A 22437-nucleotide genomic window follows, 5' to 3' on the forward strand; every position below is an offset into this window, starting at 1 on the left:
AGATTGTATTTCTTATTATTTGTAGAAATATTTTCATAAACGTTTTTTTGACCTTGGACCTTTGACCAATCAACTTCAATCTGGAGATCAAGTTTGATGAAATTCCATTCATGGGTTGTTTGGTTATTTTGCAAACACACACACACACACAGGGTTGAAAACAATACCCGGATTCCGTGGCTATATGTTGTTGTGCAGGGTAGTAATGTAAGAATAATTTTAAATAAATAAATGTAATATTTATCGTACATAAATTATTCAAAATAAATTACTCACTTTGAGTAATGCCTTACAAATCACATTGAAGTATTCTGTAATTATTATTAACTCTACCAACACTGATCACAAATCGTGATATAAAATCATCAGATCATCAAATCATCATCAAAATCCATTTACTAAGTCTATGTATTATAAACCTAAAGACAAAGAGAGTGCTAGATAAATGTAAACTGTGTGTGTGTGTGTGTGTGTGTGTGTGTGTGTGTGTGTGTGTGTGTGTGTGTGTGAGAGAGAGAGAGAGAGAGATTCTTTGTGAGAGTGTGACATTCAAAATGTTCCTTCACAACATTATGCGTCAAAACAAACACAACAGACAGAGCTCGTGAGAAAGTGTGAGTGCAGCGACACCAGGACTAAATTCCCCCTTAGACTATTTCGGGCACTGAGATCAGATTTAACAGGTGGTGTTCCCAGGTTTCCAAACACTGCTGCTTGTTTGAGGTTGCAGATGAATCACTCTAATTCACTGACACACGATGGAGGAAGCCTCTCGCACACAATCAGCTCCTAATCAAGCTGAGAATCTAAATTGGGTGATGATTTTTCATTAAAATCTTCACCCAGACTGTCACATTGCACTTGCTAAATAAAATAGGACTGACGTTTGACAAAAGAATTGGCAGTAGATGCTGAAGTTGTGTTCAGCTATATCCATTTGTTTCTTTTTTTATAAGTAAACTGGGTTTATTGAACTCAACTCATTCTCATATTTCAAAGCTGTGAAGATATGTCACTATCTCCAGTATTTAATTTTATATTATATTCTTATTACATTAATGTAGCTGATATTCTTTAAATAACAATATCGCCAAAATATTATTTGATATTAAAGAGACTTTTAATACTGAAGGAGTACTAGTAGTAACAATTTAGTGCTGCATGTCAGTCAAGCCAGAAGACTCACAAGAGATAGAGATTCTTTATTTTTCTTGTTAAAAAATCCCACAAAAAGACCAACACCAAATGTTTAAAATGTCTTACAGTAGTTAGCTTAGTGTTTGTTGTGAACGCATCGTAAGACTTCCTGTCTTTGCATCACTTCAGTATGTGCAAAGATCTAAAAAGTACTGATCCTACACTTCCCAAGATGAAAAGTCATACTCCTGGCTTGTAAGTCTTTAAACCACATACTCCCAGACACTCCCAGTTTGTAACGCCAGCTTTCTATTTGAACTTTTCAGACTGAATGATACTGGTGATCAAACAGTTGGTAATTCTAAAGTATATTTCAAATTTAAAGCTATTTTAAGATTCTACCTCTAACCTCTCACCCTGCCGTAAATGAGACCTTTAAGGTGAGGAAAGAAACGTTACTCTCTTGATCATAACTATGATCATTATGATCGCACAGACACACATACACAAAACACCAACACACTGTATTTCTATACTGAACACTGTGTGTGTGTGTGTGTGTGTGTGTGTGTGTGTGTGTGTGTGTGTGTGTGTGTGTGTGTGTGTGTGTGTGTGTGTGTGGAATTTAAGAAAAGGACTGCACTGATCATCAGTGACGTGGTCGTGAGACTTGCAGTGCAGTGGCGAACCTTGCTGCTGAGGTTCAAACCAGGCTCCTGAACCAGTGGCAAAACAAAGCAGAGCAACAAAGCTCGAAAGATAAAGCTCTGAAATTCTAAGAAAGAGGACAAATGGAAATGAAGTGGGACACTTATCTTTAGTTTGTTTTGTGTCAGTCAGTTCAGCGGAAATGTCTTTGTTTTCAGTGGCGGTTTATGTGGAAAACAAGCAATTTGCTGCTCAGAGTCTTCAGAACAATGCGTTTATTGCTCGCAGTATGCATCGTACATGATACTCGTACCAACTACGTTATGCTCACAGTGGCGGGGGCGGGTCTACTGTAGCTCATCGTTTTTTCTGCACTCCAGGGCAGTCTCTGAACGCATTTTACTACACTGCTGTAATATGGAAGGTTGCACAGTGTCGTGTATAAACCTGAGAGCCATGATATGATATGGAGTAATGTGAATCTGGAGCATTAAAAAGGTGATTGACTAGGGTGGACATCAGAGAAATGATGGTGACGACAATGTTTTTTCTGTTGAAAGTTGAAATCACCGCAGCTGGAGCAACACTGACGCACTAAAACAATTACATTATGCCATGATGCTCCCTGATGAGACGACAAAGACGGTGAAGTCATATGCATTTGTATTATCTGCATTTGTTGTCTTATCATATTCTGCTGTTACACTTTACTCTCCTGGCCCCTGTCACCTATAATATCCTCCCTAGATACTGCGGGCAGCTCAAGTTGCTTTCCTGTAATGCTTTGTATGGAGTCCTGTAATAATTCGTCTTAGCTCTATTGATCCGTGTCAGAAAGGTTTGGATGGGATTCAGACAGCCTCTCCACCTTTAACAAAATAAAGAGTAAATCCAGTTTTAACAGCAGCTTTTGTCATGAAGACACCTTGATGTCTTTTTGTCCTCATTTGTCATTTGCAGGTTCATTTCAGTGTGGTGTTGTGTATATATACTGATGTGTAATCTCTCTAGATCGCAGTAAAACCTCACACACGTCTTCATTCTCCAAAGCTGCAGATCCTTGGACTGTAGGAGGAAGCTGCAGAAAGTCTACAAACACTGGCAGAACATGCACACTCCACACTGAACAGCTCTGGTCAAGCAGCAGGTTCAACAACAGCAAATGCAATAAAAGCAGCAAACTGAGGAAGGTGACTGAGACATGGCACCGTTCAAAGCTGAGAACAAACTGGGATTTAAGGCTCTGATGCACAGTTTAGATAAATCCTACGATCTGCCGGAGTCTTTAATGCAATATGTGTTTTAAAATTGAGCAAACCGATAAATCCATAGGCTGGTTTGAGTCCCGATATTCTACAAGGATGACTTTTCAAGATTGAAAGGAAAGATCTCCCACCCTTAGTGGAGCCTGACTATGGGAATAAAGAGAGAAGCCAGCGAGGCAGTACAGACCGTCACTGTCCTGTGTGTGTGTGTGTCTCTGTGTGTGTGTGTGTGTGTGTGTGTGTGTGTGTGTGTGTGTGTGTGTGTGTGTGTGTGTGTGTGTGTGTGTGTGTGTGTGTGTGTGTGTGTGTGTGCGTGTGTGTGTGGAGGTTTCCCAGGGTTGAAGGGCTCCATTGAAACAGGCTCTCCTCCTTTCCTCTCATTGCCATGCAAAGGGGACCAGCTGCCTACACTCGGCCATGACGGCTGAAATATTTACCACTCTGTTTACCGGGGACGTCCTGACTGACACCCCCACCCCAACCCCCGGCCTCCACCCCGGCGTCTCCTTCGTTTTCCCTAAAACTTTATCTCTTCCCCCCTCCTCCATTGGTCCCTCTGTTATAGCTTCCTGCCAGCTCCGAGCGTCTTACACTGCTCGTGTCGATAATAGACTCTTTGAGTGACAGATTTTAATCCTGTCCCATTCTAATGATATTTGCTCTCCCCCCCTAGTGTGTCACCCGCTATCAAAATGTCACAGGCAGATTTACAAGTGCATGAGCTGCCAAACAAAGCTTATTTTAGTCTGAGGCTTTAGGGTGGGAAAAAAAAATCCATATACTACAAATCATTGGGGGGAAATTTATGGCCGGCACCTGTGGACTCAAGATTGCGGACGGCTCGCACACGCACAAAAGAATAAATGACTGCGATGGATTTGATGTTTGCACGTGTGTGTGTGTGTTTTCTCTCCATTTTATATTTGTAGTTTGTCATACGTGCAGAAAAGAGACGTCACCTCAGTGCTAATATGAAAGCAGTGTGATTAACTGGCACAAACTACAGCCGACAAAGCTCTCTGTTTATGTTGACGTAGCGTTTTAATTGTGTTTTAATTTGACATGATAGTTTCTCATAGTCGTGTGCGGCTGCATAGAGTTTTAGTTTATTTATGTTTTAATACACAGTTGATTCCCACTCATCATCGTATAAGAACCCTGGTCATCCCTCCACGAGTCACCAGATCATACTGGCTGACTACGTATCCCAGTAAAGGCTCAGAACTTTTTGTATCCTCATGTCGCTGTTTTTTTTCCTGTTTGCCTATATCCTGTGTTTTTCATCTGCCTCAGGTACCAACAGCCATCTGGTTTGTCCGCCCTGCCGTCATCATGTCTGATCATCGTTTGCCCTACCGACCTTGTAATCGGCGATCCTGCACCAACACCACACCGTACCCGCCCAAGCCACACTGCACGTCTCGGCAAAATCAGCAGCCACTCTGGAAGACTCCGGGTCCAGGGCCAGCACCTTTATCATTATTGAACTCTTCAATAAAAACTTTTATCACATATCTTGTTTGTCATCTAAGTCGTGCATGTGGGTCCAGGCTCTGATCCATAGTTTTAATAATAATAATTGTATATAATGTTGAGGTTTAAAAAGACCACAGTCAACAGAGAGTCGCCTACTAACAAACACTGGTCTGAATTTCCAGCACAGTTTTTATACAGTTCTCCTCGGGCGTCAGTTTGTTTCTTGGCTGTGCATTTGCCCTGTTTGATAACTTCATGGCACCAACTGATTATTGCGTCGCTGATGCTGTGTTTATACTAAGAAGAAAGTGTGGTGCAATTCTAGTGCTCTTTTTTGCACAAAACACAATTTGTTGCCAATGTGTATTTATTTAGCCCATATATATTTCATAGTTTCACATTGTTTTCGTTATTTATGGTCACTTTAACTCTTGCTCTTGGAACACAATCATAGTAACAGCTCTCTGCAGTAGTTCCTTTTATTGTCACCATTCATTTTACACTGGTTTGATTTGAAGTTCTGCATGTGTGAAGCTTCTGTGAGTCTGGGGTCAACAGATATGAGACTAACTCTTGCAGAGAGCTCTTGAACTCCTGTGAGTTAGGGGTGCAACGATTAATCGACGTAGTCGACAAAAATCGATGACAAAAATAGTCGCCGACGAATTTAATAGTCGATGATTCGTTGGTTACGTTATAGCGCGCATTTTTCGTGCCGTGCAGCTGAACTAAACGTTGTTTTACCGGAGGTGCTGATGGAAGTAGCTGAGGAGTGAGCCATCTCGCTCCCTTCCTATCTCTGAAAGTCGCGCATGTGCAATGGTGACAAAACATGGACCAATGGCGTCGTCCGTTGCAACACCATCGCGTACCAGAAAGTCAAAAGTATGGGAGAACTTCACCCTTAACATAGCCCGAAAAAAAACTACCTGCAATATTTGCAAGGCGGACCTTGCTTTCCATGGAAGCAGGACACGAGCATTTGAAGAGGAGGCACGTTTGACATCGTAACGTAGACGATGCAGACTCGCCTCGGTAAGATAGCCTGTTATCTAGCTTGCTATATATTGAGGGAGTTGTCTTGGCAACTCCCTCAATACCTGTGTGCAGGATTCTAGAATCCATTACAAAAATATGGTTTGAATATATTTTTTTTTTTTTACTTTTTTTTTACGAGTTTAAAAGCATAATGTTATCCTATTGCCTGACAAACGTATTTTTTAATCACAATTATGCAGTCCGAAGAAGACTGTAGTTTTGTTTGTTGATGTTTTTATTAATGCTACTTTCCCTGTCCTTTTGTTTACAGAAACAATGGATACTTGATTTTTAATTTACTTTTAGTATCGGCACTTGGCCTGTTCTTGGTTCACAGGAAAAAGGGAAACTTGAATTTAAATTTATTTTTTATATTAGCACTTTGCCTGTCCTTGGTTTTAAATGGACAAAGACTTGATTTTTCTTTGTTTTTGTATCAATAGTAGCCTAATATGCAGCCAAGTTTATTAAAAGACATTTTTGAAGTATCGATCTTTATTGTCTTTATTTTCAGTCATCACATGCTGCGAACAACCTCAAGCTAAATTTAAAAGCTGATGGCTTAATAAGAGCAATTGAGAATTTGTGTGATTCATAATCCGATTAGTCGATTAATCGTTTCAATAATCGAAAGATTAATCGACTATCAGAATAGTCGTTAGTTGCAGCCCTAATGTGAGTAAAAGCAACAACTGGGAGCACTGGAAAACATCTGGAAAACGTGGTTAAAATAATCATTTTCACACATGTAACAATTAGTCTGCAGATTGAGAAAGATAATATCCCCCCACAGGAGATTATATTAATGTGGTGACCCGGGGTCCTTTAGAAATGTCAATGCTGCCCGTTAATGTGATGCAAGACCTGCCACAACATTGTCCACAGTTAACATCTGTATTTGTCTACAGTCTGATCTGATAGAAGCTGTGACAATGACGACAGCACAGCATAATGACTTCAAAATGATTGTAATCTCAGGACATTTTGTCAGTCAAGTCCATTTTTTTTCTGTCATGTGAAAAGGATAATTACAATTAGCCTTCCATCATGACACTCGCAGTTTAAAATATCCATTTAATCAGTAACACTGCATCAATCAGTCCTGAAAGCCAGAAAACAAACCCCTGATCCTGTTTTGCTTCAAAATCAAATGTGTTTTTCCCTGACCCATACCACATCCTTGGAGTTTCATGGATATCCACTAAATAGTTTTTTTTAGTGTAATCTTACAAACAAACCTAACTATGAATAAACAGGGACAAAAACATAACTTCCTTGGGAAATGTTAAAAATGTTATGTTACGAACCAGTGCACACATGAGGCCGTCTTTATCTCCAAAGGCAGGACCATGCATGTGTCAAGTTTCCAAACCTGCACTCATTCTGGACTATTAAAGCTCAGCTTGATGTAACATCTGACCCATAATTCAACTCGCGTGAAGAGCCGCTCGGGAGCCACAAACCCAACATGATGTCCGTTGTATCTGCACCGATCCATCACAGGGTTGATATAACCTCATTAATTATTTACATATGTTTTTATGAGACAACAGAATGTAATGTTAACAAACGTGCGTTTTCTAAATACGTACAAACATTTTTTTTCGAGTTCTTTGTTCCACTGGGTAAATGAGGACAGATATTTAGCAAATATATGCTGTATTTAAATAAAATTAGGAGTTTAAATTAATTTCCCTGTAACTTAATTATTTGCACAGCTATAACCAAACATGCAGCTGCTGCACACGGATACCTCAGCTGTTAATTCTACCTATCACGACACGTTTGGGGCAATGTGTGTATTCATTTCTGAGGTGTTGTGTATTCCTTTGAAACTTCATAAAAACAAATTCTTTCTTCCTCTCTTGCTGCTTTTAAAAGGGATGAGAGGAGCTTTTGTGATTGGTCACTACTGAGGCTCGCCCAAGGTCCCCCTGCTGATTCGTTCCAATAATCTTCTCTAGGTGAAAGCAACTCCGAGCTTCTCACACCTGACAGCTGCACAGTCATTGCTCAGAGAGATTTTAACTGTCAAACTAAAAACCTGTAGAAGTGAAAGGGGTTAAAATGAGGATTTTGAAAAGTGTGGGGAACATGCGCCCAAGTCCATCGGGTTTCATAAAACCAAGGAGATCAGAGTCCTACTTGTAATTACCACTAGGAGGCTGAATGAGGGCTTTTCATCAGTTTAAAATTCCACTGCAGACACGAGTCCCAATATCTTTTTTCCTTTCTGTCTTTGTTATCTTCCTCTCATCCCCCGTTGAAGTCTATGCTGCACTTGTTTTAAATGCCCGTGGGGTTGTTGGTGTGATTCCTCTACACAAAAGTGAAAAAAAAAAAAACATGACATGCCTTCAGGGCACAATTACCCAACGCCAGCCACTATTACTGTGGTTCCTCTACAATCAATCCCTAAGGGAAGGGGCCACAGAGCCTGCACAGCACCTCTCTACCCCCCTGAGCAATGGATTTATGATATCCCCACTCTCCATATGGACCCATCGGCCACATATACATAAACAATCACACACACCCTGAGAACATTTCACTTCACTGTAGCCATATGCTCATAAGTCTCCCTGACTCATTCAACCAATTGTGTCCTAAAGCGTGTACGCGTTTTCCTATATGTGGCCATGAACCGAGCTTTTACACCTTAGCCTGTGAGGACTGAAACTGATGGAGAGAGAAAAACAATCTTCTCAAAGAAAGAATCTTCATTGTTACACTGGCACACATCAGTGTATGAGATCTAAAGTCAACTGTGTCACACAGGTGGCATGGTAACTGTTATTTAACCTATATCCCATAGTTACCTTATGTGATTGTGTTCTGGGAAATATCGCTATAGTTTCTGACCCCCAGGGGCCAGCATACCGAGTGCATACTGGTCCACCAGGAACCAGGGTTCACATCCATCTCTCAGAGTCCAACCTCTGGTTAGGGTCTTAATAGAGAGTCTATATCTGACCATACAACAAGTTTATTAAAAACTTTATTACAACTGGACATTCTACTGCAAGATGAGATAAGGATATTTTGGTGGCAAACAAATGTGTTGTCTGTCATCATCTTACCGATGTCTTTCAAATTATTGTATTGGTGACTCAACATGTACATTAACAGAATATACTTATGATGTCAACAAAACAAAGCTCTAATCTAATCTAGTTATAATCACAGGGTTGCCATGATCCTTGAGCAAACCTTGTTCACTCATGAGAACTACACGGTAAATCAGTCACATCTAAATGAAATATCTGCAAATGCTATTCACAGGACCTCTTTTGTCAGAGCATTATTTGCTTAATTTTTCCTTCTTGTGTATGAAAAGACAAGTGGCTGCAACACAAGACACATTATTCATATAAAAACTTGACTGTATGCACCTGGAAGAAGGTGTCCTAAGTTCCTATTTAGTTGAGAACGCAGTAGTGGGGAACCATTTTCTTCACAAAAGCCAGTTTTTATAAAATGCTTCAATGGTCGTTTCTGAACACACGGCTGGCACTGCCCCTCTTTGGTGAGACGTCTGATGTCAGATGGTAGTGATGATGATGTTACTCACAGCTGGTTTTCCAGTTATTAAGCAGAAGGTTGTCCAAAACAGACTTCAGTGCACGTTAATAAAGAATGGGAAAATCCTTCAGTTTTATACACTTTGAGATTAGTGTTTCTTTGTAGACCAATGATATCCAGGAGGTTCCACATTAAAAACATTTAATTACCATTTCCTGAGACCTCTCACCATATGCCTTCAAGAGATTTGCAAACTCGCCAGCGTACTTATTGTATATGTCATAGCAGGCCTCTGTCCTTTGAAAAGTATAAATGCAGTTTGCACATTGTACAGTGTTACAGCAGCGTCAGAGTGGCAACAAGGCTTGTTCACAAATTATCCTTCTGAATGAGAATTCAGCTTCTAAGCTACCAGCTTGCTCATCACAAAACTTGCATGCATAACATATTCTCTGTCAGAATGTAGTTTTGTAAAACCTGCTTCTCTGACAACAAACTCTGAAGAGCTTTAACTTCATCCAAGAGCACTTGTCCACGCAACTCATCAATCTTAGCATGTTTCCAGTGGTAATGACGCTTGAGATTGGGCTTTTCCATCACTGCCCACAGGCTTGCCTTTTACTTAAAAAAACAACAACACTTTTCCCTCCATTTCTCTTAGTAAGCGCAGCATTACTTATCTACTTTCTGTTCTTGACAGTCGCCCTGATGCTTGTCAGCGATGACACATAACATCTGCGTTTGTTTCCTCCACTGTGACTTTGACCTGACAGACATTCATCCAGAAGGGGCCACCCTGAAGGATATAGATATCTTTTTTTTCTTATGTTATTTTCTGATTGTAATTGCTGTCATGAGACATTTAATTTGTATTTGTCTCATGGCCTGGATCAAAAAATCTTGATGACCTTATACGGCCAAAAGGCCAGAGGTTCCTTTCCCCGAGATATCAGCCAAAGTTTTTCTTCTCTACACATTTGTTGTCTTGTCACAGTCTGCTCCTTGTTTCACATCCTGATGAGCTGCTACCTCTGTCCATGTGTTCATTTTCCTCTTATGGATGCCAAGAAATATTTAGTAGGACACAAACAACAAACATGTGCAGGACACTATCAAGCACTGTGTAGTTAACCACACTCTTATTTAGTGAGATATCATCAGCATGGTGATTTTTTCAGCACTATCCTGACCATAAAACAAGGTATTTTATAGGCTCTGAAGGGGGCGTTAGAGTTGGGACTTTGGTATTTCTATACCTCTGGCAGTAAGCCTGGTCCTATGTGTGCTTTGGTTAATGGCTGTGTCTTAAAATAAACTGTACACACACTCATAAAGCAGCACGCTGAATATCCTTAGTGAATAGCCGGATCACGAGTGAGAAATGAATGAGCTTGCGAGTATAATTTTGAGTGACGGAAGGAGTGTGTGTGTCCTTGGTGGCTGGCCACAGTGTGCACGGCTGATTACACACATTGAAGGACCTGTTTCATCACTGTACACTGCGTCTATGGCAGCTACCTGCTCCTCTAAGTCGCTACAGCGAGCTTCATGTATTCACCGCTTCTCCCAAACTTACTGTTCTGTATTCTAACATACAGGTATTTTCATCAAACTCCTATTTCCAGCATGTAACTCTACATTAAAGTAATGGGCTGTGGCACTTTCATTTAAATGAATGCTCTCAATCGGACGGAAATAAAAGTTTAGCCAGCTCCTAAATGTTTTAGCAGGTAAAACTGTTGGGTGCACAGCAAGCGAGGCATGTTGTGTTTCCCATTTCTCTGAGTAAATGACAATGAAAAATAAGATGATCTATCAGGACAGTTTTTTGTACCTTCCTTTAACAGAGTTGGTTGAAGACGTTCTGGCAGGTCACAATCAGGATGTTGACAGTTGATAAATGACACTGAGAAAAGAGCCCGTGTTCTGGATGTCCACGGACAAACAGAATTAGTTGAGATTACACCTTCTGACAAGCTATAATCTGGATTTCCACTGACGCCGATAATCAGTTGGTATACGACACTGAGAAAATATGGTCTACTAGGTCCACTTCTATTGCATGTTGATACAGTTACGGTCATTAAATGTCAATGGTGCGGTCTCGTCACTGACAATGGTCATTGACAAACAATAATTAGTCATAATTTTCCTGAAAGAAAGTAACACTAGCTGGTTGATATTAGACCAGATGTTAGCTGGATTTCATCGCTAACTCATGCACATGTCTCCTGCAAGCTAAGCTTCAGCAGTGGCATCTCTATTTATGTTTGTTTGTTTTTATTGAAGCTGCTGTTATGAAATGGGATTAATCTGCTACAGTCATACAGCTGCAGGTCATCTCAAGCATGCCCCCAGGAGAGAGGGGGGTGTAGAAATACAGCTTGGTGTGCTTTACATGTGTATCACAATTAATATATTGTGCATTAATATGTTAACTTTTTACACTTCTTTTCTATATCTATCTTTAATAATCAATCTCACAAAAAAAGCAACAGAGGCCAATGTATTTTTAGTCTTTGGAGTTATTGGAGGGTAACACTTTGACATCACTGTTCTCCCCTGCTGTCTGATGAGGTAACTTCTACTTTCTGTGTTTAGAAGGTTACCTTCATGGTCGATCAATCAAACTGGGATCTGGGGACCCAACAAAAAAAAAAAGGCAGTCCTTACATATAAATTCTTCAGCATTATTCCAAATTGGAAAACGTATTAGAATGGCTGATGTCCCTGGGGTCACTCTCTCCCTGTTATTTCCTCATGTAAAGAGTTCCACAACCAAACACTGATTCGACTGCATTATCTGTCAATGCCTTGCTGGGACAAAATCTAGAGCTCAAATATGTGTGTATCTGCAAGTTCATGATGTGAGCCGCCCCCCCACTGCTCTTTATGCTTGTGACTTATAAATGTTGGACCTAAGAGTTTCATGTGCCTGATGACTGACAGCTTATGAAAATAGGTTCAGAGAACTGCCACCCAAAATAGCATAGCCAAAAGCTTTCATTAAAATGTTGTATGGATGTCCCAAAAAAAACTGTCTTTTATACGTTTTTGACATCAATACAAAGTTCAGTAAAAAAAAACTTTCATTGTGGCTACCCCGAGGACACCTTGTGACGCCTTTTGACATGATTTAGATGACTTTTTGCTCACTGGGTTTGGAAAGTTAACTGAAAGGTCAACCACAAAAATCACTTTATTCATCATGTTTAGCCTCTTCATTACACACCAGGGATGGAGGAGACACTTGATTTGTTATTTGCCTTGCCTCTCTCTTTGACTCGGAGCCAAAGCGAAACAATGGCTCTGTATCAGTCTGACTCCCGACTGGAAGCCGACAGAAAGTCACAGTGTCTAAACTTCTGCTTCTCCGCTGCCTGGGGAGCTAATAGACCTGACTTTAGCTGAGGTTAACAGCTTGCTGACACTGTCTGTGTCAGCATAACCTCCTAAACCTTTACGGTGCTGCTCGCAAGTGAAGGATTCTTTCAACGAAGCCATTAGCACTTTTCACCTGTATGTTTGCAGAAAATGTCACATAGCTAACACAAGAAACAAAATTGCTAGCTAATCAGTGGTCTTGCTAACAACATGAGCAATTTTACCACATGCAGGAGTATTCCAGGGCATCACTCAAACTGACATCCACGATGAAAACCCTTTTCAGCCTCTTTTAGGTCATTGTTTCGGTTTTCAGTCCTGCTCTCAGCAGCTTTGTCTCTAGCAGATTATATTTTCAGATTATATTGTCAACACATTTGTAATTATTTTATGATTTTTCAGTGTCACCTCACGTACCCTGCTGGCTGGCAAACATCTGGCCTCACCCCAGCTAGAGAGGCAAGGTGCTGAGTCAAAGTCAGCATGACCTTCTTGCTCCATTGCTGAGAGTAGTTTGAAATTGCTCACGTACTGTAGTTTGGGAGGAGGATAAAAATACAGGTTTTTCTCATTTCATTAACAACTTTAGGACATTTTAAGACCATGGTTAGTAGCACTGGGTCATTAAACACAGCATCCGTTTTTGTTTCTGTGAGTTTAGGTTTGGGGATGCCATTGCAGTTCCAGTAAATACAATGTGATGCGGCAAAAAAAGATCATAGGTGGATCCTGATCATTCATGATCATGGTGGCAGCTGATCACAGATTATGATTACAAGTCTGCTTGATATACAACACGCCTGCTCACATATTCTACAATTACTGACAATAACGCCTCCATTTAAGTTGTCATTGCTACTACCGTCATCTCTTATGGGAACAACCTCGGTGAATAAATCATAACTTAGCATCATAGCATATATTGAATCTTCTGGCAACAAAATTAGGAAACACATATAACATTTTCCTCATCCCTTTCCACATTTAAGGTTTGACTGATTTTAATTCCGTCATCCCGCTGCGTCTTGTTCCTCTGAAGTGGTTTGGTGCCACCAAAGGGAGAATTAGCACCAGCAGCTGTTTATATTTAAGCACCCAACATTAGATATTCACAAAACAGTAGAGCTTGAAGTCATTTTCTTTTGCCAATTACCTTTTCAAAGTATTAACATCATGTCTGTGCCATGTTCAAGTCTTCAAACTCATGAATATATTCATCAAACTGGATCTTCTTGTCTCTATTATATTCCATTATCCCACCCTCACTTGTATCAACACACCAACCTCACTAAAAACTCAATGCTTGAAGAGCGTTTTATTTTTTATTAGTTTTTCTCTGAACAGTGTTACATAGTATTAACAGTGGAGTCTAATTTATAACTTTTATTATTCTGATATTATTTTATTTTAGTTACACAAACAAATCCTAATAATAATTAGGGATGGTGTGAAAGTTTGGTCGGATATTTTCAGCTTTGCCATGATAATAGCATTTAAATCAATATTTAAGTGCTTTGTTTTAATTATATATATAATTATATACATTACCACAAAAATTAAAAATATTTATTTGTTAAGTAGTATTCTCAAACATGACATTTCATCTTATTGATAGTGAATAGATATGTTACAAACACATGCAAGTTTTAATTTAATTCACTAAATGTATATATATGTATGTTTTTATTTTCTTTAATTCTCATTTGTTTCCTAAAAGTATATTTCAATGAAATCATAATACCACACAGTGGATAAAGACTGGGTTTATGGTTTGAAAGTGGTGAATAGTTTCAGGAGAAGTGTGGTGAAAAGTAGTTTTCCAAGCAGCTACTAAGAGAGTCCAGGTACAGCACTGGCTGTACCCTTCATCAGAATCCAACCTCCTGTTGCTTCAGGATGGGAGCGAGCCAGTGACTGAAAAACTCCTCGCCCACTTCCACCACACACTTGAGTCAATGACCTGAGAAGACTGTCGATAAAGTTGGGGTGGAGGAGAGAGATAACGCTAACAGCTTCAGACTCTGAACAGTGACCAGAGGCTATCACTGTCAGAGGCTGCACACTGACCCACACCATCCATCACATGGAGAGGATAGGGGGGGGGAGTGCAGAGAAGAGCTGGAAGATGATGAAAGGGCAGAAGAGGATGGGAGAGCACAGTTAAAATGCTGGAGCTTAGAAGAAGAAAAGAGTCCAGAAGAGGAAATTTAAGAAGAGGCCACATGAGAAGATGAGAGGAGGCAGATGATGAAAGTGAGGGAGCGCTTGGTCGAGAAGAACAGATCGGAGAGGAAAACAGGAAAGACCGGGAATGAGAAAGACGAGGGTGGAAGTGAGACAAAGGAAAATACAAGAGAGGAGAAGAGAACAGAGGAAGAAGGGTGAGACCTTTGTGAGGGGGTTTTAAGAAGAAGTGTGTATTAAAACCCTTAAATTCAATCAAGCTCTAAATATTCCGTATTTATTACATAATGATCCACGCTTTATTTCCTGGGAAATGTTCCAGTGAAAGTGTCTAAAAACACAGCATTAGAGAAAGCGTTAGAAAATTATTGGACCCTCACCAAGATGTAACAGATTCTTCCCTGATCCTCACCACGTCCTTCCACCTATTTTCATGATAATCTTTCCAGTAGTTTTTGCCGTAATCTTGTTTATGAAAAATTCTAACTAATAAACGAATGGACGTGACTGGTTGACAGTGTCACCTTTACTAGACTGAGTTACCCACTATGAAGACTTAAAATGTCCGACACACGTTTTTTTATCTGTAAAACTGAAACTATGGTGTTGCCTCTGACCATATCACCTCTTCTGCTTCGCTGTTGATTGCCTTAGCTTACCATTAAAGAACATGGGGCTGGAGGAGATATCAAAATTACATTCGAACATCAAAACAAAAGTATTTTTACTGTTATTTTAAGGGTGGACTATCAAGATAGGCAGGTGAACAATACACAGGTCAAACACAGATGGTCTGGTTGCACACGTTCCTTTTACACACAAGATCTGATTCCTCTACAGAGAAGCCTTCTCTCTCACTAGCTGGGTTAACCACCATTGGGATTATAAGAAGCTTTTAAAGGGAACGGACACACATCTAATATGACTCCTAAGGCACATGCAGACTTATCAATGAAGTAAAAGTAAACAGGCTAAAGGCTTAAAGAAAACATTGGAGCTGGTTAACATCTCTGCATGTGAGTCTGCCACACAACTGGAGCCAGTACAGGTGGAGGAATCTACTCCTCTGAGGCTTTGGGGCCTTGCTGCCTCCGGGCCTGGACAGCTCAACATCCAGGGGTCACAAGGTATATTAGAGGATAATATACAGATTCACTACATTATAATGTAAGACTGGTTGTTCGCCAGTTGAAGCTAGGTAGAAGCCGGGTGGGTCCATGATCCTAGACTGAGTTAATCTATTACTAAATCTATGACGGAATGATTTTAGAGAAAGAAAGTCTTCCTGCTGGAGTCGTCCAGTCCAGACCTCCACCCAATAGAGATGACATGGAATGAGCTCACAGAGCTGTTCACAACAGACAATCACATCATAAGATGTCTGTAGGAAGAATGGTCTAAAACTCCTGAACGTTATGTAGGTCTGATCCACCGCTAACGGGAGAGTTTGTCTGAGAGAGCAAGTTATTGCTGCCGGTTCCACCAACACTGTGAACGTTTAATGCTTGTGTTGAATTAAGACTTGAAGGACTGAAATTATGTCATGAACTTAAGCATATTCCAAAGTGTTTGTCCTTTTTCTTGCTGAATGCTCTGGTAGCACCACGCAAAGGCTTAGTCAGAGCTGGTATATTCACAGCGTACAAAGCAGCAAATGATTCAATGGCCAGATCTGAGAAATCTCAGACAGACCAGCGATGACTTTGCTCTTTATTCAACAGAAATTGCCTCCCCTACACCAATTCCAGTGTTTGGTTGTTTTTTTTTAACCCCTTGCTGTCATATCCGAAAGTAGATGAAAATGTTTTTGAGCTACATAAGGTACCACTGCCACCTATCAAGCAGTGAATGTTACCTATTAAACATATAAATAGGTATTGGATGTTGCAGATGTTTCGGGGGGGATTTAAAATACCAGTGTGATAAACCATAAAAGTAAACGAAATAGACACCCTCATGTCCCAGATAATATCTAGAGCCTTCCATCCTAAAATATCAATCTATGACATTTACACTCTTTAAGTATCAACAAGGATTCGATAGAGGCGAGTGAAAAGGAAGATCTTTCAAATCGCAGTTGCTCATTTTCCTAATTTTCTTTTTTTGTCCACCATTAGCGCCACATGAAAGAGCATAACAGCAGATTAACAAGTGCTCAAGTAGACAAAATATGCTGAGCGCAGTATCCAGCTGCAGTGTCCTCTAAGTGGAGAAAACAACACTGTAGATGTAATGAGGTGGAACATGGAGGGGTCACAAATAAATGCTTCACTTCAGCAGAGCTGTTGTACAACACAGCTGACAATGGCAGACTGGGAAGTCAGCGCTTTAGGACCACATGGCTTCTTTTTGGGGAGATAAAAAAGTTTCCCAAGACGTTTATCTGATGGAAGACAAATTGCCAGCGAATGCGCTCTGGATATATGGACCTCTGTTGAGGAGACTGAGTCTGAGTCTGACCTTCTTTTAGCGCTGACAGCCACGGCCTGATAAACATCTGTTTTGGGAGAGTCTGACTGCAAGAGAAGCTCAGTGAACATGGCTAAAATGTTCATTAGATCAACACAGATCACAGAGAATCACACATTTTTATATTCAACCATGACTCTTGAGCTGTGGATTGTTTATTCCAACAAACTAAGTTTGACTGACACATGGCTATTTTGTGGTTTTCTACTCTGAGTCAGAGATTTAGATTTGAGACTTGGACTCACAAAATAAGGACTTGGCTGCTGTGTGACTTCACTAACATGATACCAAACTTGAAATACACTGAGAGACTAAAATATACTAATAATATATAACTTGATACTTTGATGGATGTGAGAAACATGAACCACAAGTACCAGAGACTTGAGATGAATCTTGCTCTGACTTGAGACAAATTAAATTTTAAACTTCAGACATCAGACATCTGCTTAAAGACCCATAACCCTCAAATATTTCAGAATTGAAATGGAGCTACCATAAAGAACCCAAACCCAAAGTTTAATGTGTACTTTGAAAGATTCCACTTCCAGCCCTCCAAGCAAGAACCAACCATTTTCCATCCATCCATCCATCCATCCATACCACTTATCTTTTAAGAGGCGTGGGGAAACCGGAGCCATTAACAACTGACATCGGATGAGAGGCGGTGACACCCTGGGCAGGTTGCCAGTGTAATGCAGGGCCAACATAAAAAGACAAACAACCTTTCACGCTCACATTCACACCAACAGACAATTTAGAGTCTCCAAATCGACCAAACTCCAATCTGCATGTCTTTGGACTGTGGGAAGATGTCGGTTTACCCGAAGAAAACCCATGCAGTCACCAGGAAGCATGCAAACTCCACACAGAAAAACCCTGGTCGAGCCAGGATTTGAAACAGTAACCCTCTTGAGACATTTTCTTCTTCTTCTTCTTCTTCTTCTTCTTATATTATTATTATTATTATTATTATTATTATTACTATTATTAGAAGTAGTAGTAGTAGTAGTAGTATTGAGAGCAGGCTTTATTATAGGTAAATTTACACAGCAAGTTAAAACATAGAGATAAAAAATGTCATATAATAAAATATATATATTTTAGAAATTGTGTTTATGAAAATTATAGTTTCAGCCAAATGCATCAGCAGAGATATAAAAAATATACTGTGCAGCATCAACATGGAGCACAAATGCAGCACCGAAGCCAGTCCCACATCTGGAGAAGTGTGCCGTTTAGTGGGGAGAGTGGTAATAACCCTGATTAGTTCCAGTGATGACGGAAGCTTATGGAGCTTCCAGGGGAGAGTTGAAAAGAGATGGAAATCAGGGCTCAGCCACGGATGATTATCTAGCCACTCCAGATCAAAGATTTCCCCTAGTCTCATCACAGAGAATAAAGAAAAGATCATTTCAACCTGCACTCTGAAAGCACCTGAGTCTGTTTTATTGACGCACTCTGAAAAAGAGCAGCAGAGTTGTCAGCATTTCAACAAACAGGCATCAAACGGAGGCAGCGTGAATCTAAGTGCAAATTGATGCACATATGCTTATTATTTTATATGTGGCTACAAACTCAACAGCAGAGATGATATATAAAGCAGACATCTTCTGAAAATGGTCATTAGACTATACACGGTGCTGTAATTATTCAAAGAAATAATTAAAGTGCCAGTTTTAAAAAACTGCAAAAACTTGCAGCATAATGTGTTAGTAAGAACTCTTTTTCAGCCAAAAGGAGGGTCACGACATCACTGAGAAGGCTGTGGAGGAAGCAGAGGGAACCATCTGTGATTTCTCCAGCAAGGTGTCTATGTGCAGTATGTGCGTGGGGGAAATGCCACGAACATGCCTACGTAGGTGTGACTAATTTCTGTGGCATTTCTTCAACTCCCCGCATGTCAGAAGGAAGGAGTTGGTGTGGTTGTGAGGAAGAATTGGGCTCCATTGGACATTTTAGTCTTTGCTTTTAAACCTAGTATGCTCCTCCTTTGAGGAGAGGAAATACCTGTAGTTCGTTGGCAGCAGAAGTTTCTTAGATGTTCTTATTTGATCAAACCAGACTTGATTTAGGGTCTCGGCATTGTAGCGAAAACAAATACCAGACATTTAAAACGGCGCTGCATATATCTGAATTCAACACTAATTGGGTGTAAAACTAAAGCTATAACCAAGTTTAACAGAGTTTTAAAAGCATACAAATTCCCAGATAAAGAACAGGGACGAATGACATTTAAAGTAAAGGCCTGAAATGTAGGGCTGACATTTAAATAAAGGGCCTGAAATTTAGATTAATTTAGTGCAGTGCCCAGGACATTAAATTTAGTGCAGTGTTCAGGTCAAAATGTGCCCGTCAGTAGAGGCTGACAGCTATTCCAGCTTTCAGCTTTCTTCTGAGGAAGTTACTGAAACATACCGAATGTCCACAGGTGCACCACGGAGCACGGCTGGTAAACAATGATCAGTCTATAAGCCGTGCTCTCAGATACATGGTCCGTGTCTTTAGGTTTGTCAATTGTGCCCTCGGACCATGTAAAGAAATGACTTAATTTGCAGATGACAAGCATAGAAAATAAAGTAAAAATGTTAAAGGGGTGAAATGTTCAATGCCAACATATGTAGCATAAACGCTTTTATTAAATCTGTTAAATAAAGAATACAGTCAATACAGCCGTAGACTATGAAAGCAAACCCTGCCATGTGCACACTGTTAATTGTGCGAGTGCTGCACTGCCCTCGTAGTGTAGTTCAGTCTTTTTCTTCACGTCAATTATCATGTAGAAAAGAGATAATTGCTGCTTTGTCGAGAATTGCTCATCCATAACACTCGACACTGCAGTCCCGCACCCACCGAGTTAGAAGTCACTTGGATGAGCAGTTGTCAGAAAATCTAAACAGGGACAGAGGTTCCTCCGTTTAAAGTTAGATTTTAAATATTTTCAGGTCTTTACAGGTCTGTCATATTTTCAATCGCACTCATGACTGGTGTGACAGAAAAGCTGGAAAAGAATCTGATCCCACAGTGTTTCACAATTTATTTTTGCAAGAAGCTTGTGAACCCTGTCATCTAGGAATTACCTTCATGTACAACCATACTGCAAAAGCAGATATGTTTTGTAGAAAAATGTATTTACAACCAGATCACATTTTCTATTCCATTTAAAAAGTCACGGCAAATGTTGATATGTAACGTATCAGTGAAATGTCTCAAACAGATCCATCATTGTGTGGAATAAGTGTTGTGGAAGTAAAGCTCCGCTTGTGAAAATTCATCTATGACGAGCGACGAGTTCAGCAGACAAATCTGTCAGTGAGTTTGCTAAATGTGCTTTGATCTTTGCCCTGTCATATTTGGCTTTACACGGGATGTATGAATCCATAAACAGACATCATTCTCATGCTTTAATCCATTGGCTGCTGGGTCTTATGTGATTCTAGGCTTCCAGAGGAGCAGACTGAGGTGTGAAGGTGCTTCATCTGCTTCTCTCACACGCTCGCTAACATGAAGATAAAAATAGCAAACAGACGAGAGAATCCTGCTAATTGAGGACCTTGATTCACAGCAACGCAGCTCTGGTTCTAACTTGTAAATGTAACTGCTACTACCCAAAGGGTTCCACCAGTGTGGGAACCCTTGCCTCACATAAATAAATAAAATATGCACTGTATATGTATTTAATATATATGACATTATTAAATTAAATGAATAATTAATCTAACTATACAATTATAATTATGTTGTAATTTATCTTATACTACATATAATCTAATTATATACAGTATAATATGATATACATAATACATAACTATTTTATTCATTGTATAATTAATAAATTATAAAAATTAAGTTAATTATGTGATTAGGTAAATAAAGATACAGACAATTGACATTGTATAGCACATAAGGCTTTAAAAGGCTAACATTAGAGTAAATTAACAATTGGTCTGAATAAACTGCCACAGATACTAAATAATAAAATCAAAATTAAAATCCCTGCTTATTTTACATATTTATGTGTTTTGGACCAGAGACGCTGCCTGGGAGTCAACTGGGTTTGTCACCTTTGCCTGAGAGTCAAGTTTATTTTCAGATCTAAATGTTTAAACAGAGTAAGGCCTTAAAACATGACAGATCCACTCAGAGAACTGTCTGATGTTTACTTAATTAAGACTGAACCCTTTCAAAATCTAATAGTAGCTGCCTCTACATCCGTCTAATTAAAGCTAAGCAGTGCATTTGTAAAATTGTATAAATATTCAAAATAAATATTTTGAATAAGAGCCATGTACAGATCCCTGTGGTACACCTTCAGCACAATATCCATACAACGTATGGGCAGGTAAAGAGCTTATATACTAAAATCAGCTATCTGCTAGTGCTGGAATGAAGGTTGATGAGAGAAACAAGAGTTCTGTTTCACATCACTAAATATTTCAGCTAAAAGATTCTAAAGAAATAATCACCAATTCATCACCATGTGCAGATGTATTATTTCACAAAAATATTGATCAGTGCAGTTTTAAGAAATCATTGTAACATTGGTGACACTTATTTGTAATTAATAAACAATGTGATCAGGTCAGAAACTACTGAGAGGAGTCATTTTTAACTGCAGTTAGAAAGGACATATTTTGTTGTTTTATTTAATGGATCTTGTGGAATATAATATAATTTATTCCTGGCCTCTTTATACGAACTGTTTTACTAGATAGTGACAGACAATGTTTGGCGAGAGGAGGCAACCTAATGCAACAAAGGTCTTAAACAGACTCCAATCATGTAAGACAGGTTCCCGCACTATGCAGGGGAGGTGTAGACCATTTGGGCAACAAGAACGGCCCGGAAACCCCACATCTCATAAAAAATTGTTTTACTTGGTATCGCTGTTGCTGTGGCACTTGTCACATCTGGTCGTGTTATGGGAAACATCAAGTACTGTCATGCATTGTGATTGGATTCAGGGTGAAAATTGCCACTTGCAAGGAATTTCAAAAACATTCATTCTAAACAGTTAAAATTATTCATTTAACCTCTGTTTATTTCTCTGCTCAGTCATGAATGAAATGACAGCACTCTTGTGAGAGCCAGCAGTGTGGAACAAACTGTGTGACCACTTAATCATTCCTGTTGCTCAGCTATAAACGCAGGGCGAGGTGCTACATGGTGCCTTTAGTCTGGAGACAACTGTCAAGAATGCAGCCAAGCATAAACTGAGCTTAACATCGACAAACGTATTTATATGCGTTAAAATACAAATCTTGTATAGACTTAATACTCTAGATTAGACATAAAATTGGGTTTGTGTCAAATA

The 22437-nt window shown here is 39.7% G+C and overlaps 1 protein-coding gene across 6 annotated transcripts in view; it reads right to left on the minus strand.

The window, feature by feature from the left end:
• adgrb1a (adhesion G protein-coupled receptor B1a) overlaps positions 1-22437 on the minus strand; it is a 156235-nt gene that overhangs the window by 126634 nt on the left and 7164 nt on the right. The gene's annotated exons all lie outside the window — the stretch shown is intronic.

Source organism: Hippoglossus stenolepis, chromosome 8 (assembly GCF_022539355.2).
Source record: "Hippoglossus stenolepis isolate QCI-W04-F060 chromosome 8, HSTE1.2, whole genome shotgun sequence".
Taxonomy (NCBI): Eukaryota; Metazoa; Chordata; class Actinopteri; order Pleuronectiformes; family Pleuronectidae; genus Hippoglossus; species Hippoglossus stenolepis.